General features: G+C 43.0%; 1 long non-coding RNA gene and 1 pseudogene across 1 annotated transcript; both read right to left on the reverse strand.

The window, feature by feature from the left end:
• Positions 1 to 24,996, reverse strand: part of LOC117507278 — a 248,582-nt pseudogene that overhangs the window by 11,785 nt on the left and 211,801 nt on the right.
• LOC117511595 lies at positions 1,453 to 21,141 on the reverse strand. Its single transcript, XR_004560987.1, has 3 exons — positions 21,015 to 21,141; positions 17,485 to 17,487; positions 1,453 to 1,463 (listed from the first exon to the last, which is right to left on the reverse strand). It is a non-coding gene; the product is annotated as an uncharacterized LOC117511595 (long non-coding RNA).

Consider the following 24,996-nt stretch of genomic DNA (forward strand, 5'->3'; position numbering starts at 1 on the left):
ACTAAAAGTAGGCTTTACAGCTTTTCTATGTCAGCAACGTTAAATTGAGTCTTAAAGTTTATAAATATGAATCCTAGATCTCTGAACATGAATAAAAATAAAATCTGTACATGGTCACTGGATCTTTGATCTCTGGACATAAATAAAAAATAAACCAAATCTGTAGTTTTTGTCAAAAGTATTTCCTTTCAGGTAATTAATGAGACAAATGTAACCCCATAGCCCTGAGCTGAACTCTTACAACTCTTACTGCACATCAGGATGTAATTCATAAAGAATGGATGGTGTCTCATTTTTGGAGAAAAAAAATGTTAGCTAGAGTCCGACCAGACTCTAGCTTTTCAAGTTTACTTTGCAAAGAGTCACGGAGCATTTGGAGCTGTGCAGTTAGTTCCACAAAACAGGAACTGAATAGAGGATGATACTCATTTCTTGCCCGCAACAAAACAAGAGTTTGAATTAGTGACTTTAATCTGCACAAAGGTGACTCATGGTTGACATCTTTAAATGAGAGGGGTTAATGAAAAAATTGTGGATCTGCCACAAACAGCAAAGCAGAGAACCAGTGGCACTGCTGACAGCACTGCTTCGTTGCTTCAGCTTCAAGCAGACCCACTGCCGAAGCAGGGTCTTTAGCAATCGTCTGGTCTGGCTTGGTTTTGAACTGAGGACCCTCTGGTCTGAAGCTCAACACAACGTCTAGACCGTCACCTCCCCCAAGTGCTAAATGAACAAGAAATATGACTAAATAAAAGTGGAGTGAAGCAGAGGAGTTGAAAGCACAAAACAACGTCCTGCTAATGGTTTTAAAAGTTAGCTGAAAAGCAAGCCTGCTAACAAAAAATAGCTTCGCTATTTACCTGTTATCAGATGAGCTGAACCGTGCCCACTAGAGCAACTGTCCATCCATCCATTTTCTTCCACTTTATCCGGAGTCGGGTCGCGGGGGCAGCAGCTCAAGCAAAGCCGCCCAGACTTCCTGATCCACACACACCTCCTCCAGCTCCTCCAGGGGAACCCCAAGGCGTTCTCAAGCCAGCTGAGAGATGTAGTCCCTCCAGCGTGTCCTGGGTCTTCCCCAGGGCCTCTTCCCAGTGGGACGTGCCTGGAACACCTCTCCAGCGAGGCGTCCAGGGGGCATCCGGAAAAGATGCCCGAGCCACCGCAACTGACTCCTTTCGACGTGGAGGAGCAGCGGCTCGACTCCGAGCTCCTCCCAAGTGACCGAGCTCCTCACCCTATCTCTAAGGGAGCGCCCTGCCACCCTGCGGAGGAAACTCATCTCGGCCGCTTGTACTCGCGATCTTGTTCTTTCAGTCATGAGCCAAATCTCATGACCATAGGTGAGGATCGGAACGTAGATCGATCGGTAAATCGAGAGCTTTGCCCCCCTACTCAGCTCTCTCTTCACCACGACGGTCCGATACAGCGACCGCATCACTGCAGATGCTGCACCGATCCGTCTATCGATCTCATGCTCCATCCGTCCCTCACTCGTGAACAAGACCCCGAGATACTTAAACTCCTCAACTTGAGGCAAGGACACTCCACTGACCTGAAGAGGGCAAAGCACCTTTTTCCGGTCGAGAACCATGGCCTCGGATTTGGAGGTGCTGATTTTCATCCCAGACGCTTCACACTCGGCTGCAAACCGCCCCAGTGCACGCTGAAGGTCCTGATTTGACAAAGCCAACAGAACCACATCGTCCGCAAACAGCAGAGACGAGATTCTGTGGTTCCCAAACCAGACCCCCTCTACACCCTGGCTGCACCTACAAATTCTGTTCATAAAAATAATGAACAGAGCCGGTGACAAAGGGCAGCCCTGGCGGAGGCCAGCGTGCACTGGAAACAGGTTTGACTTACTACCAGCAATGCGAACCAAGCTCCTGCTGCGGTCATACAGGGACCGGATAGCCCTTAGCAAAGGACCCCGGACCCCGTACTCCCAGAGCACTCCCCACAGGGTGCGCCGAGGGACACGGTCGAATGCCTTCTCCAGATCCACAAAACACATATGGACTGGTTTGGCAAACTCCCATGAACCCTCGAGCACCCGATGGAGTGTGTAGAGCTGGTCCAGTGTGCCACAACCAGGACGAAAACCACACTGCTCCTCCTGAATCCGAGGTTCGACCATCGGTCGAATTCTCCTCTCCAGTACTCTGGAATAGACCTTACCGGGGAGGCTTAGGAATGTGATCCCCCTATAGTTGGAACACACCCTCCGGTCCCCCTTCTTAAACAGAGGGACCACCACTCCGGTCTCCCAATCCAGAGGCATTGTCCCCGATCGCCACGCGATGTTGCAGAGGTGTGTCAGCCAAGACAGCCCCACAACATCCAGAGACTTAAGGTACTCAGGACGGATTTCATCCACCCCAGGAGCCTTGCCACCGAGGAGCTTTCTAACCACCTCGGTGACTTTGGCCTGGGTAATGGATGAGTCCGCCTCTGAGTCCCCAGTCTCTGCTTCCTCTTCGGAAGACGTGACGATGGGATTGAGGAGATCCTCGAAGTACTCCTTCCACCGCCCGACAACATCCCCAGTCAGGGTCAACAGCTCCCCACCCGCACCGTAAACAGTGCTGGTGGAGAGCTGCTTCCACCTCCTGAGGCGTCGGACGGTTTGCCAGAATCTCTTCGAGGCCGACCGATAATCCTCCTCCATAGCCTCCCCGAACTCCTCCCAGACCTGTGTTTTTGCCTCTGCAACTGCACGGGCTGCGGCACGCTTGGCCTGCCGGTACCTGTCAGCTGCCTCTGGGGTCCCACCTACCAACAAAGATAAGTATGACTCCTTCTTCAGCTTGATGGCATCCCTTACTTCCGGTGTCCACCACCGGGTTCGGGGACTGCCGCCGCGACAGGCAACAGAGACCTTGCGACCACAGCTACGAGCAGCTGCATTGACACTGGAGGTGGAGAACATGGTCCACTCGGACTCCATGTCCCCAACCTCCCCTGCGATCTGGGAGAAGCTCTCCCGGAGGTGGGAGTTGAAGACCTCGCTGGCAGAGGGTTCCGCCAGTCGTTCCCAGCAGACCCTCACGATACGTTTGGGCCTGCCAGGTCTTACGGGCTTCCTACCCTCCCAGCGGATCCAACTCACCACCAGGTGGTGATCAGTCGACAGCTGTGCCCCTCTCTTCACTCGAGTGTCCGAGACACGTGGCCGAAGGTCAGATGATACGACTACAAAGTCGATCATCGACCTCCGGCTCAGGGTGTCCTGGTGCCACGTGCACTTATGGACACCCTTGTGCTCGAACATGGTGTTCGTGATGGACAAACTGTGACTAGCACAGAAATCCAACAACTGAACACCACTCGGGTTCAGATCGGGTTCAATCACCCCTCTCCAGGTCTCACTGTCGCCGCCCACGTGGGCGTTGAAATCCCCTAGGAGAACAATGGAGTCCCCAGTCGGAGCGCTATCTAGTACCCCTCCCAGGGACTCCAGGAAGGTCGGGTACTCTGCACTGCTGCTCGGCCCGTAGGCCGAGACAACGGTGAGAGACCTGTCCCCAACCCGAAGGCGTAGGGACGCGACGCCCTCGTTCACCGGAGTGAACTCCAACACTTGGCGACTGAGCTGGGGAGCAATAAGCAATGCGACCCCAGCTCTCCGCCTCTCCCCGTGGGCGACGCCAGAAAAATGAAGCATCCAGCCCCTCTCCAGGAGTTGGGTACCAGAGCCCAAGCTGTGCGTGGAGGTGAGCCCGACTATCTCTAGTCGGTATCTCTCAACCTCCCGCACAAGCTCAGGCCTCTTCCCCCCTAGCGAGGTGACATTCCACGTCCCAACAGCCAGGGACTGTGAGCATGGACCGGGCCGCTGGGCCACCCGCCCTCGACCGCCACCCGACCCCCATGGCCCCCTCTGCAGGTGGTGAACCCACAGGAGGGCGGGCCCACGTCACTCTTTCGGGCTGAGCCCCTGCAACCTAGAGCAACTGTTTTCTCTTTAAAATAAGTTATGCCCCTAACCGCACCCCTCAATATTTAAGATGTTCTTCCAGATGTTAGCTGAAAGGGTTAAACTGATGTCAACATTTTGAGATCCATTTGCAGGTTCCTCACAAGCTGTGCATTCATTGGTCCTGTTCCTCAAAAGAGATCCTCCTAAAAACAAATCCCATTTGTTCGGTTTATCACAAATGAACACCAGGCGATGCTCTCACCTCACTCCCTGGGGGCTCCATCTAGCTGTTGGGAGGGAGGAGATGTTCCTCCACAAGGACCTTTCAAGAGCTACAAGCTCCAATTCATTAGGACAAGATAAACCACCGCTTGATTAGGTGGGAGATGTCACCCTGTGCATGTTTGGATGTGTGAGTGGAAGTGAGTGTGTTGATTTGGTAAGTAAATGGAAAGAGACACCAGACCTCTGATGTAAGAGAGTCTAATGAAGCAATGAGGCAGAGGCTAAGTAAGTTAGGGGGATAATACGGCAACTTTGGGCTAATAATCTCGCAACTTTTCCTCATTCTCTTGCGTAAGGCCACAAGCAAGTAGAGTTGCATTAGACCTTGTGGCTGCTGGAGCAGCCCACTGATATCCTGTCTGGACCATCCTCGTAATGTTTCTGTAATGATGGATAGTGGTGGAGATGCAGAAGAAAAAAGGCTGGCTATTAGTGGAAAATTCCTCTCAGGTTTATCCTGTCTCATGGTGCGAGGATAGGTGTGCGATTAACCACAACAGCTGGTGCAGTGTGCAACCACAGACAGATGTGTCATCATTTTATACCAGCCAGTTACACCTGCTTCGGGGCACGAGTAGTCTCTAGTGTTGCAATTGCACAGTATTATATTATTAGAATGTTTGTAAATGGATATTGTAAGTACAGTTATTGAAGACCGTCAGTGACAGAAGAGCACAGTTTAATATCACTGAAGAGCATTTTGAGGTCAGATTTCCAAGCACTTTTGATTTCAACATGAAGCAAAAAAAAAAAAAAAACTATTGTGTGGGCCACCAGAAGAGGAGGTACTGCTGCCCAACCACCAGAGGGCGCCCTGCCTGAAGTGCGGGCTTCAGGCACTAGAGGGTGCTGCCGCCTGACAGGAACAGCTGAGGTGACAGCTGTCACTCATCAACTGTGACAGCTGTCACCGATCATCTGCACTTCATCCCGGATAAAAGCAGGATGACACCTCCACCACATCGCCTTGATATCATTCTTCTAAGGAGGTAATATTCTCTGCGGTACTAAAGGAATTATAACTTACGTGTGCTCTGTTAGCAGCCCCTGTCCTGTGGTGCCTTGTCAGCTGATTGGTGGTTTGTGAGAGTGCCGACGTCTTCGCCTCTCACTCTTTCCAGATAAGTGCTTAAACAGGAGCTGCACGAGTGTGTGATTTGAGGTGGAGGTGGAATTCCCACCGTTGTTGTTACTGGGTGTACACACACCCACACTTGACTGTCTTTGCTCTTCGCCAGCAGTACCAGATCCGACACGCGGAGACGGTGGCCACCTGAGGGACTCGGGACCTGGCGGCTCCAGTATCCTTCGGGTTCGGTGGCGGAGGAAATCGTGTGGTTCCGGTTCTTCTCTAGACGGACGTCTCCTATCGTCGAGCCTGCCCACACGACACCTTTATCCATTGACTTTGTATCATTCTATAATCTGCTGTGTATGGTTGTGGCATTCACAACAGTAAAGTGTTCAAATTTGACTCCTTCTATTGTCCGTTCATTTGCGCCCCCTGTTGTGGGTCCGTGTCACTACACTTTCACAACAAAAACATTTTACACTTTGACATGTTCATAATTGAAAACATTTGTACATTTCTAGATTTTTATATGTTTATATCTTGACATTTCTGTTACTGATTCAGTGTACAAAATGGATATGGTCAGTAAGTCATCATAGCTTGTTTCTTTAATTTATTTCCATCTGGAAAGTATTCATAGTGGTTCACTTTTTCCACATTTTGTTATGTTATGAAGAAATTCATGTTTTCCCACAAAAATTATAGACATAATGCACCATAATGGCAATGTAAAAAACGTTTTTTTCACATCGTCATTATGGGGTATATCATTATCATTTTGTGGTATTACGGGGAATTTCATATTGTCACCTTTTTCACAAATTCACCAATCAGGCCTGTATGGTAGAGAATCCAGACAGAAGCCAAAAGGCACTTAGTAAAAGGAACCTGCAATGCAATCAGAAAAATTTGGCATGGCATGGAAAACGCAAATAAAAATCCCACAGTGATTGTTATATTTACTTTGTCTTGTATTTCGCTGTAGACAGTATGAACCCAATATATATCATGTTTTGTGTTAATATACATGCGTTCCTGCATTTCAGGCCTGCAGCACATTCCAAAAAATGTTGGGATGGGACAATTTAGGGCACTGAATTCAGCAAAAATAAATAAAGTGATAAAGCAAGTGATGTCAACAGGTGATTATAATAATCATTTGGGACATAAGCAGTATCCACGGTAGATCAGAATGGATTTGCGTATTTTTCCAGCACATAATCTCAGTGCATAAAAGGCAAGAATGCAAGCCTAAGGCCAATCCCTTAGAATGCACTGTATGAAGAGCTGTCATTCAGCAAAAACTGATATAACTACATGGACAAGGGGTTACTGCAAAAAGCCAGCAACTACTCTGGGATTGGTGGCATCTGGGTTGGTGTGTTGTGTGATGCAAAGCAACTTTCTGCCTACATTCAAAAGGCATGGCTGTGGCCAAAGGCATTGTGGCCATGCCTTTGGAATGTGTGTGGAAGATATGGACTGGCCTGCCTGCAGTACTGAACTGTGCCCAATAGAAAAAGTGCGGAGAAATTGCAAATGGAAATTACAACAGCAATAGCCCCTTAACAGGTCTTTCCTGCACAGAGAAATGTGAGGCGGTTGCATCAAACAAATTTTGTACTGCATTGGTCTTGGTTGGCCTCAACACTGGGCTTTCCCTGAACTAAAAGCTGATGCAAAAATATTTTAATGATGTTTGCCTGATTGGGAACAGGTGATTAATAGTCTCTCATTCTTCAGCGGCATTTTTGTTGCTCTCCAAATGTGGCTTTGACATTATCGCAAGAGCTCACACACATTTATTTGATCAGAGGTTGTATAAGAGTACCTAGAATCCCGATAGAGCTCTCAGTCAATGCCAAAATTAAATTGGTAGTTCCTTTTGATATGAGTGGGAGCTTAATTAAATTGCATGTAGACTGGTCATAAACTTAGAAAAATTATCAACAATAACAACAATAAAGCATTTTCCATGTCACTATGTATAAAAAGACAGGACTATTCACATTCATGATCAACAACAAATTGTAATGTGTCCACTTGATGAGAATGACCACTCGATAAAATGTCATTAAGAGTGGTCATAACAATGTAATTTTGAAAATGTACCCAAAATGTTAAGCAATTATTCAACACAGACAGTATGACAAAGGTCACTTCCCCAGCCAAGGGTGGTGCCGATTTACACCTTGGTGGACTGAGACAATGCAGACATAGTGTCTTCTGCAAGGACTCAGACAGGGAGTGTGACCAGGATTCAAACCCAGACCTCCACAATAGTAGCCCAACTCCTTATCCCCCAAGGTGAGTGCCCTACACCGTGGAAGATATAAAAAAAAACACAGAGAGAGAGCAAGACAGACTTCACACACAAAACTAATTGCAGCTTGTTTTGTACCAATCAACTGAAATCCTTTTCAGCAATTCTGCTAACATGGAGACAAACAAACAAACAAGCCAATTAAAAGCATAAGCAATCCTAATCACATTTCTTTCCATGGAAATAAATGATGCCTGAAATTTTAATTATGCAGAAAAACAGAAAAACACCTGCACTTAAAAAAATGAGATATTTTTGTTGAATTTGTAAAACGCATGGATCAAGTGTGCACAGCATCAAACTTCTCTCTCAGAGTCAAGCATAGACTACTTTGGCTTGAAGATCAAATAAATTTCAGAATAATTTTATATAAAATTGTACAACCCCAATTCCAATGAAGTTGGGACATTGTGTTAAATGTAAATCAAAACAGAATACAATGATTTGCAAATCCTCTTGAACCTATATTCAATTGAATACAGCACAAAGACAAGATATTAGGGTTCAAACTGATAAACTTTATTGTTTTGTGCAAATATTTGCTCATTTTGAAATGGATGCCTGCAACATGTTTCAAAAAGCTGGGACAGTGGTATGTTTACCACTGTGTTACATCACCTTTCCTTCTAACAACACTCAATAAGCATTTGGGAACTGAGGACACTAATTGTGATTGTCATGATTGGATATAAAAGGAGCATCCCCAAAAGGCTCAGCCATTCACAAGCAAAGATGGGGCGAGGATCACCACTTTGTGAACCAATGCATGAAAAAGTAGTCCACCAGTTTAAGAACAATGTTTCGCAACGTTCAATTGCAAGGAATTTAGGGATTCAATCATCTACAGTCCAAAATATAATCAGAAGATTAAGAGAATCTGGAGAACTTTCTACATGTAAGTGGCAAGGCCGAAAACCAATATTGAATGTCCATGACCTTCGATCCCTCAGGTGGCACTGCATTAAAAACTGACACCATTGTGTAAAAGATCTTACCGTATGGGCTCAGGAACACTTCAGAAAACCATTGTCAGTTAACACAGTTCATCACTACATCTCCAAGTGCAAGTTAAAACTCTACCATGCAAAGCGAAAGCCATACATCAAAAACATACATAAATGCTGCTCTGGGCCCGAGCTCATTTGAAATGGACAGACGCAAAGTGGAAAAGTGTGTTGTGGTCTGATTAGTCCATATTTCAAATTGTTTTTGGAAATCATAGACATTGTGTCCTCCGAACAAAAGAGGAAAAAGAACATCCAGATTGTTACCAGGCAAAGTTCAAAAGCCAGCATCTGTGATGGTATGGGGGTTTGTTAGTGCCCATAGCATGGGCAGCTTACACATCAGTGATGGCACCATCAATGCTGAAAGGTACATCCAGGTTTTGGAGCAACACATGCTGCCATCCAAGCAAAGTCTTTTTCAGGGACGTCCCTGCTTATTTCAGCAAGACAATGCGAAGCCACATTCTGCACGTGTTACAACAGCGTGGCTTCATAGTAAAAGAGTGCGGGTACTAGACTGGCCTGCCTTCAGTCCAGACCTGCCGCCCAGTGAAAATGTGTGGAGCATTATGAAGCGCAAAATATGACAACAGAGACCCCGGACTGTTGAACATCAAGCAAGAATGGGAAACAATTCCACCTACAAAGCTTCAACAATTAGTGTCCTCAGTTCCCAAACGTTTGAGTGTTGTTAGAAGGAAAGGTGATGTAACACAGTGGTAAACATACCACTGTCCCAGCTTTTTTGAAACATGTTGCATGCATCCATTTCAAAATGAGCAAATATTTGCACAAAACAATAAAGTTTATCAGTTTGAACATTAAATATCTTGTTTTTGTGGTATATTCAGTTGAATACAGGTTGAAGAGGATTTGCAAATCATTGTATTCTGTTTTTATTTACATTTTACACAACGTCGTAACTTCATTGGAACTGGGGTTGTAATCAGGCAGAACAATCCCTTGTTACTGTAACATATACAACATGCCACTGTCACCACGACATCTCTGCAATCATACAAAGTCATATTGCCATCGCTCCCTCTGGATGAGCTGCTGAAAATCTGCCGTGTGCAGCACCTAGCAACTCTGGCACTGGCCTGAGCCCACGGGTTAATAAAACCTTGTTCATTGCCATTTCCTCTGCTTCTCACTTAAAGACAAAATACTACCCTTACAAAGATCAATAACCTCGCCGGTCAGCTGCAAAAGAGAAAAGAGATAAAATGCTGAGCGCATGGGCTCTCTGGAAAAAAAAAAAAAAAATCAATGGCAGTTTTTTTTACTGTCAGGGCAGGGCTGAGGGCTCAGTTAGCAGATTAATAGTTCCGTCACACCCTGCGTAGACATTAGGAATTTGTGTAATTACCAAAGTTGTTTCTATTAATCCCACTGTGGTCTCAATGGAGGGATGGTCACCACGGATTACAAAGTAGGTGCTGAGGTTGACGGAGCAGAAAGATCACATCAAATTAGCACTAAATGAGACCCCAAACAATTCAACATAATCCGATAAGCACTGTGATACAATCATGTAGCATGATTGGGCTCATGTGTGTGGATTTGTGAATTATTTGATAATGTTGTGTTGCTGGCTGCTCTCATGCATGGCCCACTTTACTGTCACTCTGTTCATTATCGATGCATAGAGGACACAAAGGATATTGAATTATTAGGCAAATTTTAATCAGATGCACATCATGGATCCATGTGACCCTCAACTTTAACAAGATTCCCAGGGCCTGCACTGGCCACACAGCCCCACAGCATAATGGGCCCACCTCCAAATTTTACTATAGGTAGCAAGTGTTTTTCTTGGAATGATGTGTTCTTTTTCAGCCATGCATACCTCCCCTTATTATGTCCAAATAACTCAATTTCATCAGTCCAAAGCACCTTATTCCAAAATGAACCTGGCTTGTCCAAATGTGCTTTAGTATACCTCACATGATTCTGAGGCATGTATGCAGAAAAGGCTTCCTCTGCATTACAGCATCATACAGCATCTCTTTGTGCAAAGTGTGCTGTATAGTTGAACGATGCACAGAGACACTATCTGCAGCAAGATTATGTTGTAGGTCTTTGGAGGAGGTCTGTGGGTTGAGTATGACTGTTGTCACCATCCTTTGCTTCAGCTTATCTGAGATATTTCTTGGCCTACCACTTCGGGCCTTAACTAGTACTGTGCCTGTGGTCTTCCATTTCTTTACTGTGTTCCTCACAGTGGACATCTGACATCTGAAATCTCTGAGATAGCTTTTTGTATCCTTCCCCTAAACCATGATGTTGAACAATGTTTGTTTTGAGGTCATTTGGGAGTTGTTTAGAGGCTCCCATGTTGCCACTCATTATAAGAGATGCAAAGAGGGGAAACATTTGCAAATGGCCACCGTAAATACCCTTTCTCATGATTGGATTCACCTGTGTAAGGAGGTCAAGGGTCAGTGAGCTTACCAAACCAGTTTTGTGTTCCAATAATTAGTGCTACATGTATTCAAATCAATAAAATGACATGGGTGCCCAAATTTATGCACCTGCTCAATTTTGTTTAAATAATGAGCTGAGGGCTGAGCTACAAAAGGTTTGTCCTGGTAAATCAGCTGGACCTGATGGCATAGCACCGAGGGTCCTGAAGGTCTGTGCTATGGAGCTGGCAGTGCCTCTGCAGGTGCTCTTCAGTCTGAGCCTGCAGATAGGGCAGGTGCCAAGGCAGTGGAAGACTGCATGCATTGTGCCAGTGCCCAAGGTCGGGAGGCCATCAGGGGTCAAAGACTATAGACCGGTGGCCCTGACATCTGTGGTTATGAAGACACTTGAGAGCCTTCTTCTTCAGCTTCTAGGGCCACAATTACAGCCTGCACTTGACCCTTTACAGTTTGCCTATCGAGCGCATATGGGTAGGATGCCATATTGTTCATGCTGCACAGGGCACTCTCCTTTCTTGATGGCGTGGGTGGTATGTGCAGCTTATGTTCTTCGACTTCTCAAGCGCATTTAATACCATCCATCCCTCTATTCTGAGGGATAAGCTTGTGAAATTGGGTGTGGAGCAGGTATTTATCTCTTGGATCAACAGCTACTTGACAGAGAGAACACAGTACGTTAGGTTGGAGCAGGCAATTTCTGGAACTGTGCAAATGAGCATCGGCGCTCCCCAGGGAACGGTCCTCTCCCCTTTTCTTTTCACACTGTATACATCTGACTTCACCTACAGGACTCCAACATGTCATATGCAGAAATATTCTGATGACACAGCTGTGGTGGCTTGTGTTAGGGGAGGGGACGAGACAGAGTACAGGGCAGTTAGCAAGGAGTTCACCAACTGGAGCAGGTGCAACGGGCTGGTATTGAACACCAGCAAAACAAAGGAAATGATAGTTGACTTTGGCAAGAGGAAAGCACAACACCTACCAGTCAGTATAGACAATGTGGGCATTGAGGTGGTCTCCACATACAAGTACCTCGGCGCCCACATTGACAATAGATTGGACTGGTCGGTGCAGGTAAATGCAGCGTATAAAAGGGGACAAATCAGATTGTTCTTCCTGAGAAGACTGAAATCTGTTGAGGTTTGTAGCGATATGCTTTTCCTATTTATCAATCTGTTGTGGTCAGCGCTCTATTATTTGCTGTTGTGTGTTGGGGGAATAGCTTGTCTGTTAGGGACAGTAACAGACTGGACAAATTTGTCAGGAAGTGCGTGTCAGTGATGGGGAGGGAGGCAGCCTCTGTGGGTGAACTGGTGGAGTGTAGGTTGAGGTGTATTATGAATTCTGTTATTAACAACAAATCTCATCATCTACATGACACTGTGGTTGCTCAGAAAAGCAACCGCAGTGACAGATTCCTCTCCATGAGATGCAGGACTGAGAGGTATAGAAGATCATTTGTCCTGGCCGCCATGAGATTGTTTGCTTCTTGTTAATGTAGTTTTACTTCCATGTGTTTTTATATTTGTCTTATTATTGGTATTTTATTGTTTGGATGAATTGTGTATGTATGTATGCTCTTGGGCAGATGAATTTCCCCTTACAGGGGATGAATAAAGTATGTATGTATGTATGTATGTATGTATGTATGTATGTATGTATGTATGTATGTATCTATCTATCTATCTATCTATCTATCTATCTATCTATCTATCTATCTATCTATCTATCTATCTATCTATCTATCTATCTATCTATCTATCTATCTATCTATCTATCTATCTATCTATCTATCTATCTATCTATCTATCTATCTATCTATCTATCTATCTATCTATCTATCTATCTATCTATCTATCTATCTATCTATCTATCTATCAGGTCTGTTAGAAAAGTATCGTACCTTTTTATTTTTTGCAATAACCTTATGGATTTGAATCACGTGTGATTGCAGCAGCCAAGCTTGAACCTTAAGGTAATGCTGACTGTTTTTTTTTACTCCCGTGGTGTGGTACACCACGAGTACACACCAGAGGGTCAAACAATAATGAAGGAGTATTACAGGGATGTCCTCCATCGTCTACGTGATGGTGTGCAGCGCAAGAGACGGGAGTTGTGGGCCACAGGAAACTGGTGCATCCATCATGACAACGCTCCAGCTCATTCCTCTCACTTAATTCAGACTTATTTGACGAAAAACCAGACTCCGGTGGTTCAACAGGCGCCTTACTCTCCTGACATGGCCCATTGCGACTTCTGGCTGTTCCCAAAACTTAAAAGACCATTAAAAGGAACGCGATTTGAGGACATTATGGCTGCAACGACGGACGAGCTGCACTCCATTCCAAAAAAGGCTTTCTTGGAATGCTTCCAACAGTGGCGACACCGCTGGGAGAAGTGTGTGGAGTCCCAAGGAAACTACTTCGAGGGTGATTAGGTTTCCAACACTACAGGTAAGCCAAATTTTTTTTTTTCCCAGCCAACGGTCCATTACTTTTCTAACAGACCTCGTATCTATCTATCTATCTATCTATCTATCTATCTATCTATCTATCTATCTATCTATCTATCTATCTATCTATCTATCTATCTATCTATCTATCTATCTATCTATCTATCTATCTATCTATCTATCTATCTATCTATCTATCTATCTATCTATCTATCTATCTATCTATCTATCTATCTATCTATCTATCTATCTATCTATCTATCTATCTAATTATTGCACACTTTCTGTAAATACTAGAAACTTCATTTCACTTCTCAAATATCAGTGTGTTCCTATGCTATATGATATATTTAACTGAAAGTTCTGATCCTGATAACCAATGATTTATAAAGGAAAATCATGCAAATTATCAGGGATACCCAAACGTTTGCATACAAATGTATGTAGCACCAAATTAACAAAGCTACCTCAAGGTGCTTCACACAAGTAAAGTCTAATCTTACCAACCCCTAGAGCAAGCACACAGGCAAAAGTGGTAAGGAAAAACTCCCTCTGATGATTTGAGGAAGAAACCTCAAGCAGACCAGACTCAAAGGGGTGACCCTCTGCTTGTGCCATGCTACCAACACACTTGATAACACAGATATACAGGACATTTTGGGAGTCCATGCTGGTGTCCAGGATGGATGGCTTGCAGAAGAAGACACTCACTCCCACATCTGGATGGAGGCACACCTCAAACAGAGAGAAAAAATACAGAATCAGGTGGCAGAAAGATGACAAATAAGGTATAATTTGTCAGCATTTGTCCAATTTGTCCATCCATCTATGAATAGGCACTAGCCTTGGCTGGAGAAGTAACCTGTGTCAAACTGGTGTGCCATCCAGTCGGAGTCTCTCATCCTTTTCACGCAATGGAATCTGAGGATAGGCATCAGCATCAACAGACCTCGGAGCCTGTATGCAACTTATTCATTTCAGTCTTATGTGCTATTTCATAAAAAACAGTGCTCCCATCCTCCACTTCATCTCAGATAAGGAGACATAAACAGAGGACTGTTAGATCTGATTGGATGTAAGCAGTCTGAATATCCTCTCATGTGTGTCTGTGTACAACCTACTGTAAAAATGAATGAGCAGATTTCCTCCAAACCTGGAAGGAATAGTCTTCAGGTAAGTGTCTCCAGATGTCAATTTTTCGGAGCAGATCAGTCAAAGGTCTTGATAGTCAAAAATATAGTCTTGAAAAAACATTTTCCAGGATATCTCCCCAACCAATAGGGTTAGTGAGATGATGCAAAGTTTATATCAATTGGGAAACCATTTCTCATCAAATGGTGTGAGTGACATTATGTTATCATAACAATGATATTGCAAAATAATATCACAGTTGTCTTTAAAACACATTTTCAATTATATCTCCACATCCATAAAGGTCAGAGACATGCACCAATGCTTATATTGATCCAGTGTTGATCTTTATATTGATCCAGCTTTTACTGATGGAGTATAAATGTCATGATAACGTCACAAAAATGAAATGGCATCATTATTTTATGAAGACCATTTTTTTTATGTTCAAGTGCATGTTATGCACTTCCTTTATAACACAGAAGTTGTTTTATCATAATGACTGTTGAACATTTTATTAAAACACCCCTGTAAAATGATTTTAAACATTTTGTAGCATATTTCACTGCTGAAGTTTGCTTTGTTTAATACTGCAGCTGTAACAGATTAAAAAGCTAAAGTTAAAAGAAATACATGAAATTTATGCTGGCATGCTGAATTATCTCATAAAATAAAGCATTATTCATATTTGTACGTATCTTATACATTTTTTTTTTTTATGTTTCATACTATATGCCAGGATAAACTTGAAATGCACCATTTAATTTTCAAGGAGGTTCTAAAATACTTGGATTTTTTTTCGGCTGCTCCGATTAGGGGATCAGTAGATCAGTTGTTTCCATCTCATCCTGTCCTCTGTATCTTCCACTGTCACACCAACCACCTGCATGTCCTCCTTCAGCACATCCATAAAAATCCTCTTTGGCCTCCATCTTCTCCTCCTGCCTGGTGGTTCTATCCTCAGCATCCTTCTCTCTATATACCCAGTGTTCCTCCTCTGCACATGTCCAAACCATCTCAATCTTGCCTCTTTGACTTTATCTCCAAACCATCCCACCTGCACTATCCCTTTGACATGTTCATTCCTAATCCTGTCCATCCTTGTCACTCCCAAAGAGAATTGCAACATCTTCAGTTCTGCCTCCAGTCTTAGTCTTAGTGCCACCACCTCTAAGCCGTACAACATAGCAAGTCTAACTACTGTCTTGCAAACTTCACTCTTGCAGATATTCATTGATCGCAAATCACTCCTGCCACATTTCTCCACCCACTCCACCCTGCTTGCACCCTCTTCTTCACCTCTATACCAGCTGACCCTAAGCATTTAAACTCATCTACTGCCACTGATTCTACTCCTGCTTCTACTCCTTGTAACTGCACTATTCCACTGGGCTCCCACAATGTTATCTACAAACATGACAGTCCATGGAGACTCCTGTCTGATCTCATCCGTCAACCTCTCCATCACCTTTGTGAACTATAAAGGACTCAGAGCTGATCCTTGGTGTAATCCCGCCTCCACTTTGAATGAATCTGTCATTCCTACTGCACGATTCACAGATTTCCAACTAACTCCATCTGGCCTTCTCTATACTTCTCCATCAGTACTCTCAGAGCAAACACTGCATGGTAATGCACTTTCTTGGGATGAAACCATATTGCTGCTCACAGATCTTCACCTGTTTTCTAAGCCGAGCTTCTACTACTCTTTCCCATAACTTCATGCTATGGCTGATCTGTAATTAGTGCAGCTCTGCACATCACCCTTATTCTTAAAAATAGGAGGCAGCACATTTTGTCTCCACTCCTCAGGCATCCTCTCACTTTCCAAGACTTTATTAAAAAATCTGTTGAGAAACTCCACTGCTATCTCTCTTTTTTCCATGCTTACACTGGAATGTCACCTGGACATACCGCCTCTCCACTCTTTATCCTCTTCATAGCTGCTCTTACTTCATCCTTACAAATCTGCACTTCCTGATTTACTCTCTCCACATCATCCAGCTTTTTCACTCTCTCATTTTCTTAATTCATCAGCTCCTCAGTATATTCCCTCCACCTTCTCAACACACTCTCCTCACTTATTAGCACTTTACCATCTGTATCCTTTATCACCCTAACCTGCTGCACATCCTTTCCAGCTCTGTCCCTTTGTCTGGCCAAATGGTACAAATTCTTTTTCTCCTTCCTTCCTGTTCAAGGTCATGTACAGCTTGCTATATGCCTTTTCTTTAGCTTTTGCCTCTTGTTTTTTCACCTTACACCACATCTCCTTGTACTCCTGTCTACTTTCTTCATCTATATGAGTATTCCAATTCTTTTTCACCAACTTTTTTCTCCTTATGCTTCCCTGAACATCTTAATTCCACCACTAAATCTTCTTGTCTTCCTTCCACTGTCTGTGTCACACCCAGTACCTTCCTAGCTCTTTCCCTCTCCACATCTGCAGTACTTTTCCTGTTGTCCAAAATTGCTTCCCCTCCATCCAGTGCCTCTCTCACCTGCTCACTGAATTTCACACAACAGTCTTCCTCCTTCAGCTTCCACATCTGATCCTTTGTTGAGCTCTGACTCTCTGCCTCTTCTTCACCTCTACAGTCATTCTACAAATCACGATCCTATGCTGTCTAGGTACAATATCCCCTGCCACCACCTTACAGTCTCCAATTTCTTTTAGCTTGCATCTCCTACACAGAATGTAGTCTGCCTGTGTGCACCTTCCCCCACTCGTATAGGTCACCCTGTGCTCCTCCCTACTGTCCACCACCTCATCTAATTCCAGCCCAGTCTCTTTTTTTTTTTTTTTTTTTGTCCTCCCGTCATGAAGTGAGTCAAATTTTCATGACAGGGTTTTATTTGTAACTCACTATTACTAACCCTACTCCTACCCCCAACGCTGATCTTAACCATAACCTAACCCTACTCCTTCCCCCAACCCTAACCATAACCACCCCGACCCCCCCCCCCCACTTCACTTTTAATTTCGTGCAGCCATCACGGAATGAATTAGAATGAATTTGTGCTGCCGTAATGAAAATGAAGCGCTTTTCATCACAATATCATGAACCAATAGATTAATGTATATTTCATGTTGCTCAATCACGACTTGCCATGAGACCAGGTTGCTAATTCACTCCAGAAATCTGCTGTATCCTTTATTTTGCAACCTACATGCGGGACATATGCAATGATGATATTCATCATCATCCCTTCCATTTCCAACTTCACACTCATCACCGTGTCATACATTCGCTTAACCTCCAGCACACTCTTAACACCTTCCTTTAAAATGACCCCAACACCAGCGCTCTCCCTTTACCAATCATACTACCAGCATTCAAACTTCCAACTTTCTAGTTTTCCTCTTCTCCTGCTGTCTCCGGACACATTCTCCTCCTCTTCTTCTTTGCCCAGCAGTAGCCCAATTTCAGCCAGCAACACTACCGTGTTGATCATTGTTAACCCAGGTCTCGACTGATCCAGTATCGAAATTTGATCTGTATGCTGGATTTTTTTGTTTTGGCTTGTTTTACGTCACATACCCTTCCTGACACAACCCTACTCATTTATGGAGGCTTGCGACTGGCACTCTGAATGTAATGGCTGCGCACTCCATGCGGATGAGATTTGACAAACTTTAAGGTTAACGCTCTGCCTCCTTCTACCCACCTCATTTATCCTGGCTTGGGACCGACACTCAGAATGTACTGGCTACAGACCTCATGTGGCTAAGTTTCTGGAATATTTGGATAATTTTGAAAATTCAATTCCCCACCCTCAACCCCCATCCATACTGTATCATCCTGCTGTGGATCTGTGGAAAATGCCATTTTAAATAGTATACTCACCTTTACCTTAACCACAAACCCTGGCTCAGTAAAGAATAATTACCTTTAATTGCAAAGCTCCTCTGACAAATTGTGCAAAATGCTGTTTATGACAGCACACATGGAATCATTTACACCATTTTCTATATCTGTTATTCTATGTTGACTAATAGACCTACAACAATCCCCAGAATGTTTCAGTGAGTATAATCAGTACATGTGCACTGAAGGTGGTGTATACTGTAAGTTACAGAAATTCTGGCTCCAGTATTAAAATAAGAAATGACTACAGCAGCTGTCAGCACTGGCCTGAGCACATCATAACCACTGATGGAGGATGGGACTTGGGGGAATATAAATTTCCTAACTGTCGACATGTCATCGAGATAGATGGGCTCCCACCAATCAAACAATCTGTTTGTGTGACAGATGTCTTGGACTTATGGCTCAGATAGCAGAAGGAATACATCCCCAGGTCTTTTCTCCTTATTCTTTATACTTCACTGTTATCTCTTTATGCCTCCTTGTAATCTCTGGCACTATCACAAGTTATATATCAACAGTGAATATTTTGCACTTTGACAGAAGATTAAACCTTACTATTTACCCAACACACCAGCAGTTCAGCAAGGTATTGAAGTTGCTCATGTGTGTCTGGCTGCATACAAAATAACTTAAATACAAGTGATCAGATTTTCACTAAACTTGGTGGGAATATTACTTGGGGGAGTACCTCCAGATAATTAACATTTGGAACAGATCGTTCAACACTTAAGGTCATGATTGCCAAAAATATAGTCAAGGACTGTGCTGCAAGTCAAAATGAAAACAAAGGTAATCCGACACTTTTACTGAACAGGCAATCATTTTGCCATTACGTGGTATATGTAATGTCATGATGACATCTCATAATTGTCTGAAAAAGACATTCTTCCAGGATATCTCCACAACCAATGGGACGACAACAGGTTCTGTAACCAGAAATGGCTGGACACAAATGCTGAACTCAGACACAGGGATAAGACATTCAACAGGGTTTACTGAAATTATTTTCAGTACACAAGGAGGCAGTTAAATATCAGCAACAGTAACCAAAACATGAGGCAAAAAACAGGGTTCAAGAAACAGGCAGATTGATCAGAAACACGGCAGGGCAAAAACTAGACAAAAACTCAGAAGAAAGGCCCGAAGCGAAGGCGGTGAAGCACAAAGTTCTGGCAGGGAAAAGAGAGGCTTAAATACAGGAAGTGATGAGCAGGAGATGAGAGACAGGTGTGAGAGAAAAATCCAGAACGGGGCATGGGAAACAAGAGGGAACCACCCAACACCAAACATCCACGTGAAAGACAAGAGAAAGCAGTAGCACAAACCCCAAATGAAAAAAACAAAAGACAGCACCCACACAACACTCCAAAAAGTCCAATCGTGACAGACAATAGAGGCAATCCAAACCTTATTCAGCTAATCATTTATTATGTGGTATCAGTGACATCATGATGACATCAATATAACATGAAATTGTCACTATATTGACACCCCCACCCACTGAACACACAAACGGACACAGATTTCCTGATATCTCAACCAATATGGCTTGATTAAAAGTGTATGGAATATTGTTCTTGTGACTACCATTCCTCTTATACTCAACAAAAATATAAACGCAACACTTTTGGTTTTGCTCCCATTTTGTATGAGATGAACTCAAAGAACTAAAACTTTTTCCACATACACAATATCACCATTTCCCTCAAATATTGTTCACAAACCAGTCTAAATCTGTGATAGTGAGCACTTCTCCGTTGCTGAGATAATCCATCCCACCTCACAGGTGTGCCATATCAGGATGCTGATTAGACACTATGATTAGTGCACAGGTGTGCCTTAGACTGCCCACAATAAAAGGCCACTCTGAAAGGTGTTGAGTATATATCCTGACATGACCATCAGACTCTTACAACACAGTATTGTGTGCACACAAGTGCTATGCATTGTTCTCCTGGTGGCTTTCATTCTTTTTATTTAGGTACATTCATCTGAAGTCAGTCTCATTTCCAAGCTGTAACACTGTGATGCATTGTCAATGCCGGTATATTATGTTGGGATCACTTACCAATGTCAAAGGTAACCCCATATGGATGTGACAAGTGCAGGAAATGGTGGACAGCAATGGGAAAATGGCTGATCGTGGCTGACTAGGCTGTGAGACAGTTTGTTGAAGGAAAAGGAGAATGGTGGTGATTTACACTCCAGGCCTAAGCCTACCTGTGTGAGAAAAGGCACTGCTCCATATTTATTGGGCCCAAGAGTAAATAACCAAGACCACTGAAAGCATTTGTTTCCTGTTCCTGCTTCTTTCATGATGGGGATTCATGCTTCCTTGCTTTTGCTTGTTATAAGCAATATGTATGATCCTTCTATTCCTATTTGTTTTTCTTCAGACGCCTGGCCTTATTGCAAAATGTGAAAGGCAGAGTGTGTATGTTTGGGCTATAGTATCAGGGATCCTGCTCCCAAGTACTGTAAGAAGAATGCCTTTAATTTTTCAGCTCCCTCTGATTGGAACGTTCTTCAATCCAAACTGAAACTGTCCAGACTGACTTCCTTGAAAACCTTTCGGTCTATTTTACAAAACTTCAAATGGGATTCTTTTGTGCAACGCCTATGTTTCTAAATCTAAATCTGCTTGAGACTTTATCATGTACAGTGTTATTATGGCCCAGATGATTGTATTTTATTTATTACCAACATTCTCATGTTGATGTTAACCTGTCCATTATGATGTGTGCTGCTGCCTTCTTGGCAAAGCCATCCTTGCAAAAGAGGTTTCAATGTCAATGGAACTCTACCTGGTAAAATTAGGGAATAACCCTGTTGTGTCTGATGATTTGCGGACATTAATGCTGGATTTTACGGCCGCAAACTGAGTTTTAAACAGCTATTTGTGACCATAATCCAGCATTAACATCCACAAATCATTCGACACAAGGGTTATTCCCATTCTAATCCAATTCCATGTTTCCACCACTGAAGTCTTCATCTTAATCCGCATAATAATATAGTTCAATAAAAATGTTCCCAAAGGGTGTGGTTGGCTAGTCATAGCTTACCGTAACAGCAGCGTCTTCATGCCAAACTGGAAATTCTGTGAGCAGAATACGCATCACTAATTTCATATGGTATCTTAAATTAATCCATTTCAGTGTCACTGTCCGCGTTTTTTTTTTTTTCTTCTTTCTTCTTCTTCATTTTAATGGTGGTTGGCAAACTCTCGCTCTCAGCTGATAGCACCATTATTGACATCTGCGTAGTAACGTGCGTGTACATGGCGTGGAGTAACACATTAAATGTGAAACGGTTTTAATATTTTGCCACCGTTTACACGATATTTTATGGTCTGAAATCTCACACGATTAACCAATCACATTTGCAGAAAAATGTAATTGCATTAGAATGAAGGTTATTATTATTATTATTATTATTTTTATTATTATTATTATAAAAAGTGTCTATGTAACTAACAGAAGACAGAGGACCTGGGTAAAGTGGGCCACTGCGAATGTCAAACCCTAAACAACAAGGTTTTGGACAGGCACAAGCTACAGCAACACTGTAAAATTTGAATACTAAATTCCTCTATTGGTTCATTGAAACAATAACATATGAAGTTGATACTTAGCACATAAACATGATGTTCTGCAACTGAGCCAGTGTTAAACCAAGACACAGTGATCTGTAAAGTTAGCTTAACCAGTATCAGCCTTCAAACAAACTGTATGTTCTTGTTTATGGAGTGGTACCTGAAAAATGTTGCAACCATGAAGCAACTGTGAAGTCCTGGTGCTCTTGCAATTCGGCATGTTTCTATAAACAACTCCAGAAAACAAGACAGAGTCATTAAATATGAGTCAAATTGAACTTTAAACACAAATTTGCTCTGTGCAGAAGTACTCCAAACTTCTTTGTCCAGACTGCTACTTGCTGCATATTTAAAGCTGACCTTGTTTCAGTTTTTTCGCAAAGCAGAGAAATAAGTGACAAGCTTGTATTATTTTAAATAAAATTTGTAAACAAATGTTTGAGCCTTTTTTGCATCAACAGATCCTGTTTATCTCTATACATTCACATTCAGGCTTGGACAATTTGTCTGCGTACATCCATGCATTTCTTTCTCTTCCATGAGCCTCCTTCCTGTGTGTGAGGAAAGTAGGGGGCGTTGGTTATGTCGGTTGCTGCTGCTTTAATGAGACCTTGTGTTTCTTCACCCCGAACTGGGGTGTGTATGTGTGTGTGTGTGTGTGTGTGTGTGTGGTGGTGGTGGTGGTGGGGGGGGGTGGTGGTGGTGATTGAAGCTCTGCTCTCTCAATTTCAGACCATCTCTGCACAGTCCTGCCAACACCTTTGGGTGTCTCTCACTCTCCCTCCCTCCTCCTTGATGTAATGGGTGGACCTGGACGTGGAATGAATACTGGATGCCAGTGTGACAGATTACAGGCGTAATAGACACCCAGGCCAAATCCTCACAAGGATTACAACGGTGGTTTCAAATAGCTCAGGGTCGTCCAGAGGTCGAGCAGGCTGGACCGTGGTCAAGCATGAAACATCATGGATCCTGAAATCTCACACACACACACACGCATGCACGCACGCACACACGCACGTACGTACGCATGCAGACATGAACGTGTGCACAGACTTCTGTTTAAGAATATCAGATGTGGCTTCAGGTACCACATCTTGAGAAGTGACTATGAAAGGTCGTTTGTTTGTCCCCTGGCCATGCCTGTGTGTCCGTCAGTCCTTGAGCAAGATAGTGAATTCGACAAGTGAAACAAAAGCACCACATTTTGAACAGACATTCAATTTAAGTGTGTCCAAATGATTTATTATAATAATAATAATAATAATAATATTAATACATTATATGTCATCCCATGCTCAGTTTGAAAGTAAAATCTACAGTGGCTGCAGCAGTGTTACAGAAATTTTTCAAAATGCTCTGTCTTAATTATTATATGTCATACAGACAAAAATTAAGTAATGCTTTCTATGTTTTCCTACAAGCTGAATAAATGTTTTAACTACAATTATGCGGATATACTACTACAACAACAGCAACTACTACTACTACTACTAATAATAATAATAATAATGATATCTGATTTAATTTTGATAATAAATAGAAAAATGTACAATGGCTGCAATGCTGTTATGATTTTTTTTTTCAAAATGCTCTGTCTTTATTACTATATGTCATACAGACACAAATGTTAGAACCCCTTCAGACATAACATGAAAGATGCAGAAACCAAAAGAAAATCCACGAACCAAACACAAAACGGGGAACCACAAAACATTCCACCTGCTGTTGTGAGGGAGGCACGATCACGCAGGCATGCACGACACATTGGTGATGGTTTTGTGGCGAAAAAAAAAAAAAAACACAAACACCATAAAAAAACACCCCATTTTACTGAATCCCTTTTATCGAGTGGACAATACAAGTATGAACCATCTGTTCCTCTGTAGATGACCCAAGGTCACAGATGTACAGTCATGAAATGACATGAATGAAGCAGTGTGCTCTCATTATGAGTTATTATGTCCAGCCGGCTATATAAATTAGTGAAAATTTGTAAAAATCACTGGGTTGATATAAAAAATAAATAAAAGGGGATACAGATCCAATACAGATCCCTGCAAATAAGATAAGATAAAGATAAACTTTATTGATCTCACAGAGGAGAAACTCACATGTTACGTCAGCTCTTAAAAAACACACAAGGGTTAGGGTTAAAATCAAATCAAATCAATTTTATTTATATAGTGCCAAATCACAACAAACAGTTGCCCCAAGGCGCTTTATATTGTAAGGCAAAAGCCATACAATAATTACAGAAAAACCCCAACGGTCAAAACGACCCCCTATGAGCAAGCACTTGGCGACAGTGGGAAGGAAAAACTCCCTTTTAAGAAACCTCCAGCAGAACCAGGCTCAGGGAGGGGCAGTCTTCTGCTGGGACTAGTTGGGGCTGAGGGGCGAGAATCAGGAAAAAGACATGCTGTGGAAGAAAGCAGAGATAACCACTAATGATTAAATGCAGAGTGGTGCATACAGAGAAAAAAGAGGTGAATAAAAAGAAACACTCAGTGCATCATGGGAACCCCCCAGCAGTCTAAGTCTATAGTAGCATAACTAAGGGATGGTTCAGGGTCACCTGATCCAACCCTAACTATAAGCTTTAGCAAAAAGGAAAGTTTTAAGGTTAATCTTAAAAGTAGAGAGGGTGTCTGTCCCCCTAATCCGAATTGGGAGCTGGTTCCACAGGAGAGGAGCCTGAAAGCTGAAGGCTCTGCCTCCCATTCTACTCTTACAAACCCTAGGAACTATAAGTAAGTCTGCAGTCTGAGAGCGAAGCGTTCTACTGGGGTGATATGGTAATATGAGGACCCTAAGATAAGATGGGACCTGATTATTCAAAACCTTATAAGTAAGAAGAAGAATTTTCAATTCTATTCTGGAATTAACAGGGAGCCAGTGAAGAGAA

The sequence above is a fragment of the Thalassophryne amazonica genome, chromosome 1 (assembly GCF_902500255.1).
Source record: "Thalassophryne amazonica chromosome 1, fThaAma1.1, whole genome shotgun sequence".
NCBI classification, from domain to species: domain Eukaryota; kingdom Metazoa; phylum Chordata; class Actinopteri; order Batrachoidiformes; family Batrachoididae; genus Thalassophryne; species Thalassophryne amazonica.